This window comes from Coenobita brevimanus, chromosome 101 (genome assembly GCF_032717465.1).
Source record: "Coenobita brevimanus isolate Jiangsu-jjx chromosome 101, ASM3271746v2, whole genome shotgun sequence".
NCBI classification, from domain to species: domain Eukaryota; kingdom Metazoa; phylum Arthropoda; class Malacostraca; order Decapoda; family Coenobitidae; genus Coenobita; species Coenobita brevimanus.
In genome coordinates, this window is record NC_137054.1 from 64,515,615 (window position 1) to 64,527,736 (window position 12,122).

Genomic DNA, 12,122 nt, shown 5'->3' on the forward strand with positions numbered 1-12,122 from the left:
GGACATATGAATAACATAAATAATAAACGTTTGGTGGTATTAATAATAACTGTTTCGGTGCATTAAGAATAATAAAATTTTGGTGTGATTATTAATAATAATAAACGTTTGGCAATATTAGTAATAGGCGTTTGGTATAATTTATAAAATGTACGTATCGACGTATTAATAATGGCAGTAATAAACGTTTGGTATTATTAATAATAACAATAACCGTTTGGATGTATTAATAATAGTTTGCTGTAATTAATATTATTAATAATATATAACAATAATCGTTTGGATGTATTAATAATAGTTTGCTATAATTAATAATATTAATCGTTTGGTATAATCAGTAATAATAAACGTTTGGATAAACATTAATAGTAAACATTTGGGAGGATTAATAATAATAATGAACATCTGGCAGTATTAATAATAATGAACGTTTGGTTGCATTAATAGTAAATGTTTGATTTCATTAAAACAATAAACGTTTTGACGCATTAATGATAATAAACGTTTATTATAATGACAATGATAAACGTTTGAATGTATTAATATTAATAATAATAATAATAATAATAATAATAACAATAATAATAATAATAATAAACGCGTGGGCAGTGCGGGCCTACTACTGCTACTAACTGGCCTCACATGGCAGCAGGCGGCGTTGTGGGGGCAGGAGGGAGGGCAGCGGCAGGAGGTGACGGAAGGCTGAACGGTGTTGGTGATGGCGGCCACCTTGGCTTCTTGCTGGCTTGGCTTCTTGCTGGCTTGGTCGTCTACGCTGATTTAGTACTGTTTGGTTCCCTGCTGTACACTAGCCGCCATCTTGTTCTTTTGTGTTGTTTTGCTGCTGGTTTTGTGCTGCTTCTTGGTGGTGGTGTGTTGTGTGGTGGTGTGTTGTGTGGTGGTGGTGGTGGTGTGTTGTGTGGTGGTGTGTTGTGTGGTGGTGTGTTAGTGGTGGTGGTGTGTTGTGTGGTGGTGTGTTAGTGGTGGTGGTGTGTTGTGTGGTGGTCGTGGTGGTGTGTTAGTGGTGGTGTGTTGTGTGGTGGTGTGTTGTGTGGTGGTGGTGTTTGTGGTGGTGGTGTGTTGTGTGGTGGTGTGTTGTGTGGTGGTGGTGGTGGTGTGTTGTGTGGTGGTGTGTTGTGTGGTGGTGGTGGTGGTGTGTTGTGTGGTGGTGTGTTGTGTGGTGGTGGTGTTTGTGGTGGTGGTGTGTTGTGTGGTGGTGTGTTGTGTGGTGGTGGTGGTGGTGTGTTGTGTGGTGGTGTGTTGTGTGGTGGTGTGTTAGTGGTGGTGGTGTGTTGTGTGGTGGTGTGTTAATGGTGGTGGTGTTTGTGGTGGTGGTGGTGTGTTGTGTGGTGGTCGTGGTGGTGTGTTAGTGGTGGTGGTGGTGGTGTGTTGTGTGGTGGTGTGTTAATGGTGGTGGTGTTTGTGGTGTTGGTGGTGTTTTGGAGGGCGGGGTCTGCTGCCTCGGCCTGCTGAAACCTGCTGGGCCACGCCGTGCAGTTTTATGGCTGCTGCTCGTTGTCGAGGTCGTGGATTATTTTTTTTCCCTTCACGTAACTCTTCGTCGGTTTCATCAGCATCTTTTCCTTCTTCGACCCCCTGTTTCCCTTGTCGCCCTTGGGGTTCTCCTCTGTGACTTTCTCAGGCGCAAGGAAGGAAGGACTAATGAGGAACTAGCATCAAGCCTTAATAAGGGTATATGGCACTAAGGCTGGTGGTGGAGCCACCAGCGGGTGTGCTGGACATGGGTCTTGGTTACTGTGGCGTAGGTGGACGCACTGGTCGTCCTCGTAGTCGCCTTGATGGTTGTTGGAGTAGACGATGGTGGTGGAAGGATGGCGGTTGGTTACAGCTGCCGTCAGTGCCTGTCTCCTGGTGGTGCAGGAAGTACTGACAGCAGAGTGGCACGCACTGCACATACCACACGTCAAAAGTCCACCTCAAACCACATGCAAATGTCCCACACCAGCACATCTTGTGCACGTGGTGGTGTTGTGGGGGCACCACGTGACGCTGTGTTGCTGCCACTGCTGTCTTCCTATGGCATTTGGCGGGTAATAATGGTAGTCACTATTGATGCTGCTGGTGGTGACAGCTTCAGCACGTGGTTGGCAGTCAGCCATATCGGCGGGTAATAATGGGAGTCACTATTGATGCTGGTGGTGACAGCTTCAGCACGTGGTTGGCAGTCAGCCATATTGGCGGGTAATAATGGTAGTCACTATTGATGCTGCTGGTGGTGACAGCTTCAGCACGTGGTTGGCAGTCAGTCATATTGGCGGGTAATAATGGTAGTCACTATTGATGCTGGTGGTGACAGCTTCAGCACGTGGTTGGCAGTCAGCCATATTGGCGGGTAATAATGGTAGTCACTATTGATGCTGCTGGTGGTGACAGCTTCAGCACGTGGTTGGCAGTCAGTCATATTGGCGGGTAATAATGGTAGTCACTATTGATGCTGGTGGTGGTGACAGCTTCAGCACGTGGTTGGCAGGCTATTGCCTTAAGTTTTTGTGTCCTGCCTCTCTTTCATTGCACTAAGCTCCGGCCTGGAAAGAGGACCCCGCTACACGTTAGGTGCTTTAGGACCGAGGAGTCGGGCCTTTTTCACCTAGCATTACAATTATCATCACCTCCACCATCACAGTTGGTTACATTCATCACAAGCTACAAGAGAGGCAGGGCCGCAGGAGGCGACATAAAGTGAAGTGTAGCGGCCTGGCACTGAGCACCTGTACACAGATAACACTTGGCTCACGTGCGTCCTTTTCTTTTCTTAATTTTTTTCTTCCTTTCTTTTTCGTTAATCGTTCTTTAGTCGCATAGGCGCTGCCAGCAGTACGATAACTGCCAACTTAGCACGGATGACAGGAACATGGCATGCCTAACGATGATTTCCCGGTGAAAAGAACTGTAGATATCAGTGATCTAGTCACTTACAAACCTCTCTTGGTTTAGCGTGCGTAATTCACTAAATTTAATATTTAAAAATCGGTGCTACGATAGGTTATGGAAGTAGTCGAAGTTTTGTTATATTTACTCAAAAAAAAAAAAAGCTGGCGGGCACAAAAGGCATCTGCGGCGACCAATCAGCTTGCAGCAGAGAAACCAATGAGAGTGAGTCTTTTGGGTCACGTGACACAAACGTCAGCTGCGTCACACTTCCGTGAGCAGCAACGCCTCCTGATTCGTCCTGAAGTCTGATTTGAAATTAGTTTTAAGTTAGCTGGTGGGTGTGGTGGATGTAGCAGTATTGGGCGTTGTTCATTAATATTTTCTTTTTTTCCCAAGAAGATGCATCTGTTGATATTCTATGAGATCAAGGAGTGTTATCAAGAGCAGTTGACTGTCCTAACTGTAAACTACCGTGTAATTACAGAAAAGACTGTGCAACTCTGAGCATAGGCTTTACAAGCTGTTCCTAAGGCCCAGTATTCCTCCCACATACCATACACCTCCACTTGTCACCACTTCGGCGCTAACACCCACCGTCCATCTTGAATACAAGCTAGGGCTGTCACATACAGGACTGGTATATTGGAAATAAGAAGGTACGATTGCAGCATTTTGAAGGTTAGGGTTGAACAAGATATGGTTAATGTTGGGGGGTCTGGGGGGTGAGGCCCCCCGTTAGAATGTTTTTTTTTTTTTTTTTTATTGTCTGGTATAACGGCCATGCCACGTTGAGTACACCGCTTCCCGTTCGATCAGCGAAGTTAAGCAACGTTGGGTCTGGTTAGTACTTGGATGGGTGACCGCCTGGGAACACCAGATGCTGTTGGCATCCCTACGTCAAGTGGGGTTGGTGGAGGATTAGTGCCCCTCCCTGTAAAACAATTAACTCTAAGCCCTTGGCCACCCTGTCTGGGATACATGGCGTCTGGCAATGAATGAATGAATGATGTTTATTGTGACGATCTACTGCCTTTATTTTTATCGCAAAACAAGTAATACAGATGTGGTGGACAGGACTATCTATAGGTGCTGTTGTGGTGCTGGACAGGACTATCTATAGGTGCTGTTGTGGTGCTGGACAGGACTATCTATAGGTGCTGTTGTAGTGCTGGACAGGACTGTCTATAGGTGCTGTTGTGGTGCTGGACAAGACTATCTATAGGTGCTGTTGTGGTGCTGGACAGGACTATCTATAGGTGCTGTTGTAGTGCTGGACAGGACTGTCTACAGGTGCTGTTGTGGTGCTGGACAAGACTATCTATAGGTGCTGTTGTGCTGTTGGACAGGACTATCTATAGGTGCTGTTGTGGTGCTGGACAGGAAGGTCACCCTCACGTGGTGGCTCCGCTGTTCTGTTATGCTAATGTTCCTCATCTTCCCTATCCCCGGGAAGGATGATGGAGCCACTCGAATTCCCGTGCACCAACCAGTGCACAATTATCTTGGCTGTAAGGACTTGTGTGCACCAAAGACACCACGGTGCACAGCCAGGCACACACCACGGTGCACTTCCAGCCACACACCACGGTGACAGCAAGGCACACACCACTGTGTACAGCCAGGCACACACCACGGTGCACAGCCAGGCACACACCACGGTGCACAGCCAGGCACACACCACTGTGCACAGCCAGGCACACACCACGGTGCACAGCCAGCCACACACCACTGTGCACAGCCAGGCACACACCACGGTGCACAGCCAGGCACACACCACTGTGCACAGCCAGGCACACACCACGGTGCACAGCCAGCCACACACCACTGTGCACAGCCAGCCACACACCACCGACAAGAGTAAATATAAGAAACTAAGCACTAGCATACTTGCACAAACACCCACCGTCAGAGAACAATGTGATCAAAACAAAGTAAAAAGCTTCTTTGTAATCAACTTGTGGTATCAGAGAACATCGAGAAGAGTATAATGTCAAGAAAATATGAAGTTCTTTAAAAAACACTACCAGACAATGGTTAGTAGTGGCTGTCTTGGCTGGATTCATTTGGAAGGTAACCCCAGTGGACTGTGCTAAAGTTGCCCTTACCCCGCAGCCAACCATCCTCCTCTCAGGGGACAGGGAGCGAGTGGAGGGGCGTTTGTCTAACTGGGCAAAGGAGCCGATCCATTTTATGGATGCCACCACGTGAAGGCGTCCCTCCAGCAACCAATGAACAGTAAAATCCAATCAGTGCAGTGTAAACAAAATATTAATTCCTTCAAAACATCACGCCATTGTGCAGTAAAATGCAAAGAAAAAACTCCTTACAAAATAACAAAATAACAACAAAGGTGAGTAAAAAGATCGTTCAGTCAACCAGTGAACAGTAAAATCCAATCAGTGCAGTGTAAACAAAATGTTAATTCCTTCAGAACATCACGCCATTGTGCAGTAAAATGCAAAGAAAAAACTCCTTACAAAATAACAACAAGAGTGAGTAAAAAGATCGTTCAGTCAACCAGTGAACAGTAAAATCCAAGCAGTGCAGTGTAAATATTTAATTCCTTCAAAACATCACGCCATTGTGCAGTAAAATGCAAAGAAAAAACTCCTTACAAAATAAAATAAGAACAACAGCAAGTAAAAAGATCCTTCAGTCAACCAGTGAACAGTAAAATCCAAGCAGTGCAGTGTAAACAAAATATTAATTCCTTCAAAAAAGGCCATTGTGCAGTTAGATTCAAGGAAAACAACTCCTTACAAAATAAATAAGAACAAAAAGTGAGTAAAAAGATCGTTCAGTTAGAAGTTGTGAATACTTACAATTCAAGCCCAATGTATCAGGAGCGTAGGGGCCCGGGGCTAGGCTCTCACTCTTGGTTGTAAACATTGATTAAAGCATTCATGTAATGACGGCCCTAACCCTGGTGCAGCACCAGTGTAACACTAGATAATCTCCAAATGTGAGGCGATCAAGTAGCTTTTTTGTGTACGTTTGCGGGCAGGCCAGCCCTGATATATCCTAGCCGAGTTGACTCTAACGGTAATACCGCCACTAGCCATATCACCGTTCCTACATTCAAAATGAGGGACATCAAAGTTAGAAGAGTGAAAAAGATTGCGGCCTTTTCATATATAGGCGTGGCCATGTTGTAACAGCCGTAGACCACCGTCGTAAGACCCAAGATGTGGTCATCTTGATCTATTTTACACCTTACAAATGGAGGAAATGCTTTCGTTATTTCATCATTTAAATTATCCAAGTCTCGCTCGTAGATATTTGGAATAATTTTAAACAGTGTTCGTGAGGAAATAGCATACAAGAAAACCAACTCAGTAATCCCCAAGATTACTGCAATAATATGAAGAATAATACTGCTAAAGTAACCGGTGAAATTTCCCAAATTATCTTGTAAACTATTGCCTATCTGTGCTTCTCGAGTGTTCTCTGATCCATATGTATTTTTCAAATATTTCTTTTTCAACCTGGAATCCACCCCCCAAATTACCTCTGGGACAAGGAGGATGAACAAAAAACACAGTGAAATAAGAATGTAAAAATCAAAATAACGGTACACAACGGAAATCACATCGTCGTCGTCCTCGAAACCAGACGAATATTGGTTAATTCTGCAAACATATTTTAAATGTTCGCTAATTGGTTTTCCTTTTGACAGATCTACACAGTGTAGATCACTGATAATACTGAAGTAAATTTTGATACATATTATAACCACGAATTTTGACACTAAGGATATACAAGTAAAATAATAACCAAGCGATCCCACGGGGGACACAGGGTCCGATAGTCTTGCTAGAAAACTTTCCATTTTTAGTGGATTACTGATCAACCAACTTGTTTCACTGATCGCTGGGACTAAACTGAGTCAGCAGGTGGGAAGCCTCCCTTTATATACATTAGTTATTTTCACCAACCGGTGATGTATTGATATCACTTCAACCTGTGAATTGATAGTTATTCTCACTGGTTGGTATTGGACCACTGCCGCTAAGTTATTTACACCAACAATAAACATTTCACTCAGCCGTTTGGAATTATTTGACAGGCAGGATTTTCTTTGAATTTCGTTACTCCATATTTCATTAAAACTGACAGTTCGGTGTGTGAAGTATTTCAAATAAAACTATCAAAGACTTTAAGCATTTTTCTTGCCTTGTTTACAAGTTAATGCTTTGGGGTAAACATACGTTTTACTTGAGGCAGCAGAAGCACCTTACCAAATCAGTTCTTCCGCCTGATAGTAGTCTTCACTATTTTCCTGGCCATTTCAGGTGTGGTAAATTAGCGTTTCACGTTAAATTTTTTCTCCCTATTGTTTTTAGCCATGTTCCTTCCGCTGTATAAACTGTTTCTCGAGTGTAATGGCGAACGCTACAACATACCGTACAGAAATCCAGCAAAATTTGTTGTTGGCGGCCGGGTCACCTGTTATTATATCTTCCTAATTTACGTTTTAATGTAAACTACCCAAACTAAACTTAACCCAGCCTTACCAAGCAATTTAACCAAACCTTACTTAACCAGTATTATAGACATTTTTAGTTAATCCGCCATTACGCCCGTGAAATAAAACGTAAGAAACAGAAACAAAGTCAGCATTATAAACATTTACGTCCCCCAAAATTGTTAGAATAAAAATGTAGTAAATACAAAAGTTGATTAAATTTGGTAGGTGGCGGCGCTAACCATCCACCCACTCGATGTATATAGTGCTGCTTTCAGGCGCCTGCCCTTTCTTCCGTTACATCTTTCCTTCCTCTTCTTTCTTACCTTCATTCCACTTCCTTCTGACTACGGGTCAGAAGCCAAAATGGTTGGTCAAATTTTACACGTTGCCCTCATCCGATTTTCGACTTTTCATTAACATTTTCTAGTAGAATTGGTCATTCTAAGAATCTTTTCTTCTATGGCATTTCTCTCGCAAATTGATAATAAACGAGTTACACGCGACTTCCGCCAATCAATCACAGATAGGTGGTATTATTTCGTACTTACACCCAACTCACTGACAACAAAAGTGGCTAACTCACCTTATACTTTACGCAATTCTAAGCATTTTTTCTTCTATGACACTTCCGTCTTAAATCAACCGTTGATGAGTTATGCAATTTATTACACATTATTTTCTATGGGAGAGATTTTCCCTGCCGTGGTGGGACAATTGTGTGTGTTCGTTGGTGCGTGTTATGTGTGTGTGTGGATAAAGCGCATGCGTGGCACAGGAATCAGCCAATCACAAAGTAGAATTTCAAATGCCCCATGCTAGGGCTCGCAAGATTTGAAAGTCAGTTCGTCTCCAACCATAGACTGGGAAGCCTGCTAAATTTATTACTTCACTGCTATTTCACAGTTCTACCAGCAAGAAGATAAAACTGTTGCCTTTGTGTGATCGCATGGTGTTTTACCTTCAACAGGAACAAAGTACCCAAATCAAGGCCAAAGTCTCATTTTACGTGAGGATCAGAAAGTGTTGCACTGCCGCCCGTCACCAGTTGCCATTACAGCTACAGACGACTCTTCAGATGCAGACGAGGAACTGTAAACTGCTAGGTAAAGGCATTATTTCTTATTTACACCCGGTTAGGTTAGGTTAGATGAGGTTTGGTTAATGTCATGGGGGGTCTGAGGGGCGAAGCCTCCCAGTTAGGAAGCACGGCCAGGGTTGGGGGGTCTGGGGGACGAAGCCCCCCAGTTAGGAAACACGAACTCCCTAAGAAGCTTCAGATTATTTTCTTCCGAAGGATTTTAGTGTTTTTCGTTTGATTTTCATAACAGTTCCAGTAGGAAATCACTCGCTTTTGCGTTCCCCCCCCCCCCACCAACACCCCCGGTTTCCCACAGGTCCCCCAGTATTCTTGGGGGGAGGGGGAAGAACCGCAAAAAAATACGTTTCACGTGATAATAGGCGTCCAACCTGAGTGTTTTCTGTTGTTTTTGGTGTGATTTTTGTTTCATTTGGACCGGTCCTTTCCACCGGAAGTCGCTAGTGGCGTTCAACAAAAACTAGCGACTTGCGATAGAAACGAAGGTCAAAATCGATCGAATCACACCAAAAACAACAGGAAACACTCAGGTTGGATGAAAAATTCGGATAAGGGCAACGTGTAAAAATTGACCAAATGGTTTCCTGGACGCCAGGAAACCAGTTACTACGCTGGGTGGCAACCATAGAACCAAATTATGGTGACTGGTGGTTTAGTGGGTAATTACAGCGCTTGCCAGCCAAGGGGTGGTTGGGGTTTATTGTTTATGTAATGCCACTCAGGGATAAGAGAGGCTGGTCACTCATCTTAAATGGCAGGACCAACCTACCTAGCCCCGGGCTCCTACGCTTCTCATGGGGCAACACTGGGTTAGATGATGAATAAATCATCTGCGTAGGTTTGAGTAACATATCTCTGCTCAGAAAGATGGCAGCTGTATGTGAGATTTAAATTGTAAATTTGATTTATTGTTAATATTATTATTTAGTATTATTTTAGTAGTATAGTAGTAGCCTAGTAGTAGCAGTAAGAGTTGTAGTTGTAATAATAGTAATAGTAGCAGCTGCAGTACTAGTAGCAGTAGTTGTAAGGATATTAGTAATAACAAGTTTCAATAACAGTAATAAGAAATCTCTCTCTCTCTCTCTCTCTCTCTCTCGTAAATACACAGATAGATGAATTGATAGAGAGCCTGTACAAGCATTGAATGGTTCATTTTTATTTTCTTATGTAATAATACACTTGCCAGAGAGAGGATTGTTGGATGGATTTGTGAATGGGTTGATGCCTGGTGGATGGATGGAGAGACATTAACGATTGATGGATAGATGTGATAGATGGATGGATAGATAGAAGAATGGATAGATAGATAAAAGGATGGATGGACTATAGGGTCTCTAGGATGTCCCAGCTCACACATCCCCAAGTGGCATTATGTGACCTGTGGCAGGATATTAAGCCTGGATATCCTGCTAGTCACGAAGAAATACAATTGAAAGGATGTAGAGCCATCATATTGTCTTCTGTCACTGAGGTGCGAGACAGGGACTAAGGATGACCAAAATCTCAGCCAAGATAAAATTTTAAAAATATATAGATGAGTTTATTCTGTAGATTCTTGTTTTAAGTTTTATCAGAGAAAATAGAAGTTTAAATGGCGCAGCGTGCACTTAGGTAATTTTATTCGAGTTATATCTTCTGCAGTTATTCAAATAATTTACCAGTAAGGAAGGCTAAATATTGAGTCTAATGTAATCCCTTTTTTACATAAATTAATTTCTTGGTAATTGAAAAACTCATACTGGTATATCCTTAAAATCAAGTAGAAAATGTTTGTTTACGCTTCGAGTTATTCATACGTTAAAATGGCGACCAAACCAAGAAATCCTTTCTGTGACATTTCTTCTATATATATATATTCTGGCGTTTTGAGTGTCATCTGTTGGAATTTTGAGTACGTATACGGTCGTGGTTTTATTGGAAGTGTTAAACTGAGGAAATACACACTATAAGGTAAAAAGCTGAGCGATTACCGGGTATGATATTTTTCTTGATTGTCATGGGGCGGTATTTCTTCCTTATTTATGCTGGACTCGTAATCGGGGGATTGCGAGTTCTAGCCTCGCCCGGGCTGCCGTGCTGGGAGTGGTAGCTCGCTCCTGTAACCGTAGCGGGGCTATATAGTCCAATACAGGGCTTGGCTCGGGGGAACTCCATTTCTCCCATTTTTTTCTTATTTATGTATTTGTGATATCTTTGAACGGGAACCATAACCCCATTTAGCTCAGCTGATGGCCAAACATAGTTAGATTCTTGGAAGTTTGACTAGAAACCATGGAGACTCCTTCCTACCTTTTAAATATTAGCCTCAGCTCAGTTGATGGCCAAGCATAGATAGATTCTAGGATGTTTGACTAGCAACCAAGGAGACTCATTCCTTGTAAATAGTAGTCTTGTAGCTCAGTTGATGGCCAGGCATAGTTAGATTTTAGGATAAATTTAACTAGTAACCAGTGAGACTCATTCCTACCTTATAACTACCGGTATTAGTCTTGTAACTCAGTTTGATAGCCAAGCATAGTAGATTTTAGGATAAATTTGACTAGTAACCAGTGAGACTCATTCCTACCTTATATTAATTAGTCTTATAGCTCAGATGATGGCCAGGCATAGTTAGATTTTAGGATGTTTGACTCTCAGTAACCAAGGAGACTCATTTTTACCTTAAGACTCGTCAGATAAAAGCTATGAAAACTGTATATGATTATTGTGGTTTTAGACTAGGTTAGGTACGATTTATTGTAATATATTTTTACTTGGAGTATAAATCATGGTTTTCCAGAATGTATATTGACTTAGGCATTTTTTTTTTTTTTAATCGGAGTTATGCTGTTTTCGGGGTTTTTTATTTAACCTTTTTAGTTAATCAGGCATTATTTTTAAGATCGTTGTTTTCTAGAATGTATTTGGAGTTGATTTTTTTTTCTCTCTGACTTGCATAAAATCAGCTCAAAAAGGCACAAATCTGGGCCAAGCTAAGGTGAAAGGAGTAGAGTATATACTGTATGTAAGGTTCAGTATGTCTGTCTGTCTGTCTGTCTATCCATAGCCAGATGCCTTAATCCCGTTAAGGGAGTGGCCACAAACAAATCACTTCCATGCTCACCCCCTGTCCCCTGCCATTTTTGCTGCTCCTCCCCCCAACTTACACCCCACTCTCTCATTTACAGTACCTATAATGTGAGGCAGTAACACAAAGCCAATTGCGCTTTTTAAGTTCCACGACATTAATATTTAAAGTAAAACCTCTGATTTAACGTTCCACACTTGGTGTAGTGCTGCCTACTTCTTCCATCACCTTCATTCATTCTTTGTCTGTCTGTCCTCCTTTCTTACTATTTCTCATCAACTCACTTGATGCGTTCTGATTACTTATTCCTTCACCTTTATCATTCTTGTTCCTGTCTGTCCTCTCTTTCCTATTTCTCACCATCATCCACTCACTTGGTGTAGTGCCGCCTACTTCTTCCTTCACCTTTATTATTCATTTTTTGTGTCTGTCCTCACTTCCTATTTCTTACTAGCATCCACTCACATGATGTAGTGCTGCCTACTTATTTCACCTGTATCATTCTTTCTGTGTCTGTATCATTCTTTTCTGTGTCTGTCCTCCTTTCTGACTATTTCTCATTATCATCAACTCACTTGATGTAGTGCCGATTACTT

The 12,122-nt window shown here is 42.5% G+C and overlaps 1 non-coding gene across 1 annotated transcript; it reads left to right on the top strand.

Annotated features, from left to right (window-relative positions):
- Nucleotides 1-3,662: 3,662 nt before the first annotated feature.
- LOC145415286 (5S ribosomal RNA) lies at nt 3,663-3,781 on the top strand. The gene has a single exon (XR_013900063.1). It is a non-coding gene; the product is annotated as a 5S ribosomal RNA (ribosomal RNA).
- Nucleotides 3,782-12,122: the final 8,341 nt, after the last annotated feature.